Consider the following 3,004-nt stretch of genomic DNA (forward strand, 5'->3'; position numbering starts at 1 on the left):
AAATTTTAAGTCTTTCCTGTGAAATTGGGACATTTTTGTTGTAAAATTCCAACTCATTTTTCGCAACAAGCTTTTTTTTTGTATATTTTTCAGAGGTATCAAGAAGGTAACAAATACAAAAATGTGTGTGTGTGGTGTGTGTGTGTTCAAGTTTTCTTATAAAATTGCGACTGTTAGAGTAAAATTCCAACTTTTATCATAATATTGCACAAATCATTTTAGGTAAAATAACCACTTGTATTATAATCCTGCCAAAATTCTAAGTTTTTCTTGTGAAATTCTAACTCATTTTTCACAACAAGTTTGTATTTCTTTTTTTTTGAAGGTTTCAACAAATACAAAAATGTGTGTGTGTGTGTTCAAGTTTTTTTTATAAAATTGCGACTGTTTAGAGTAAAATTCCAACTTTTATCATAATATTGCACAAATGTTCAGTTTTTCTTGTCAAATTTTGACTCGTGTTGGGTAAAATGACGACTTTTAGCAAGCTTTTTTATTTTTTGAAGGTCTCAAGAAGATAAAAATACAAGAAAGTGTGTGTGTGTGTGTGTGTGTGTGTGTGTGTGTGTGTGTGTTCAAGTTTCCTTATAAAATTGCGACTGTTAGAGTAAAATTCCAACTTTTATCATAATATTGCACAAATCATTTTAGGTCAAAAGGTAAAATAACCACTTTTATTATAATCCTGCCAAAATTCAAAGTTTTTCTTGTGAAATTCTGACTCATTTTTCACAACAAGTTTTTATTTATTTTTTTGAAGGTTTCAACAAATACAAGAATGTGTGTGTGTGTGTGTGTTCAAGTTTTCTTATAAAATTGCGACTGTTTAGAGTAAAATTCCAACTTTTATCATAATATTGCACAAATGTTCAGTTTTTCTTGTCAAATTTTGACTCGTGTTGGGTAAAATGACAACTTTTAGCAAGCTTTTTTATTTTCCGAAGGTCTCAAGAAGATAAAAATACAAGAATGTGTGTGTGTGTGTGCGTGTGTGTGAGAGTGTGTGTGGGTGGGTGTGTGTGTTTGCGTGTGTGCGTGTGTTTGTGTGAGTGTTTGTGTGTCTTCAAGTTTTCTTATAAAATTGCGACTGTTGAAGTAAAATCCAACTTTTATCCTAATATTGCGAAAATGTGCAGTTTTTCTTGTAAAGTTTTGACTTGCGTTGGGTAAAATTATGACTGTTATTATAATACTGCCAAAATTCTAAGTTTTTCTTGTAAAATTGCGACTATTGAAGTAAAATTCCAACTTTCATCCTAATATTGCAAAAACGTGCTGTTTTTCTTGTAAAATTTTGACTTGTGTTGGGTAAAATTATGACTTTAATTATAATATTGCCAACATTCTAAGTTTTTCTTGTAAAATTCCAACTTATTTTTCACCGAAAAGCTTTTTTTTAATATATTTTTTGGAGGTCTCAAGAAGGTAACAAATAAAATAAGTGTGTGTGTGTGTGTGTGTGTGCGTGTGTGTGTGTGCATGTTTTCAAGTTTTCTTATAACATTTCAACTTTTATGGTAATATTGCATAAATGTTCAGTTTTTCTTGTCAAATTTTGACTCGTGTTGGGTAAAATGACAACTTTTTTCTTGTGAAATTCTAACTAATTTTTCACAACAATTTTAATTATATGTGTGTGTGTGTGTTTGTGTGTGTGTGAGTTTGTGTGTGCGCGTGTTTGTGTGTGTGAGAGAGAGAGTGTGTGTGTGTGTGTGTGTCTATGTGTGTGTGTGTGAGAGTGTGCGTGAGAGTTTGTGTGTGTTTGTTTGGTGTGCGTGTGTGTGAGAGTGTGTGTGGGTATGTGTGTGTGAGTTTGCGTGTGTGTGTGTTTGTGTGAGTGTGAGTTTGTGTGTGCGCGTGTTTGTGTGTGTGAGAGAGAGTGTGTGTGTGTGTGTGTGAGAGTGTGTGTATGTGTGTGTTTGTTTGGTGTGTGCGTGTGTGTGCGTGTGTGAGAGTGTGTGTGGGTATGTGTGTGTGAGTTTGCGTGTGTGTGTGTGTGTGTGTTTGTGTGTCTTCAAGTTTTCTTATAAAATTGCGACCGTTGAAGTAAAATCCAACTTTTATCCTAATATTGCAAAAATGTGCAGTTTTTCTTGTAAAATTTTGACTTGTGTTGGGTAAAATTATGACTGTTATTATAATACTGCCAAAATTCTAAGTTTTTCTTGTAAAATTGCGACTGTTGAAGTAAAATTCCAACTTTTATCCTAATATTGCAAAAACGTGCTGTTTTTCTTGTAAAATTTTGACTTGTGTTGAGTAAAATTATGACTTTAATTATAATATTGCCAACATTCTAAGTTTTTCTTGTAAAATTCCAACTTATTTTTCACCGAAAAGCTTTTTTTAAATATATTTTTTGGAGGTCTCAAGAGGGTAACAAATAAAATAAGTGTGTGTGTGTGTGCATGTGTGTGTGTGCATGTTTTCAAGTTTTCTTATAACATTTCAACTTTTACGGTAATATTGCATAAATGTTCAGTTTTTCTTGTCAAATTTTGACTCGTGTTGGGTAAAATGACAACTTTTTTCTTGTGAAATTCTAACTAATTTTTCACAACAATTTTAATCATATATTTTTCTGAGGTCTCAAGAAGGTTACACATACAAGAATGTGTGTGCATGTGTGTGTGTGAGAGACAGTGTGTGTGTGTGTGTGTGTTTGTGTGTGTGTGAGTTTGTGTGTGTGCGTGTGTTTGTGTGAGTGTGTGTGTTTGTGTGTCTCAAGTTTTCTTATAAAATTGCGACTGTTGAAGTAAAATTCCAACTTTTATTCTAATATTGCAAAAACGTGCTGTTTTTCTTGTAAAATTTTGACTTGTGTTGAGTAAAATTATGACTTTAATTATAATATTGCCAACATTCTAAGTTTTTCTTGTAAAATTCCAACTTATTTTTCACCGAAAAGCTTTTTTTAAATATATTTTTTGGAGGTCTCAAGAGGGTAACAAATAAAATAAGTGTGTGTATGTGTGTGTGTGTGTGTGTGTGTGTGTGTGCGTGT

Source organism: Nerophis ophidion, linkage group LG11, assembly GCF_033978795.1.
Source record: "Nerophis ophidion isolate RoL-2023_Sa linkage group LG11, RoL_Noph_v1.0, whole genome shotgun sequence".
In the NCBI taxonomy this organism is placed as follows: Eukaryota; Metazoa; Chordata; class Actinopteri; order Syngnathiformes; family Syngnathidae; genus Nerophis; species Nerophis ophidion.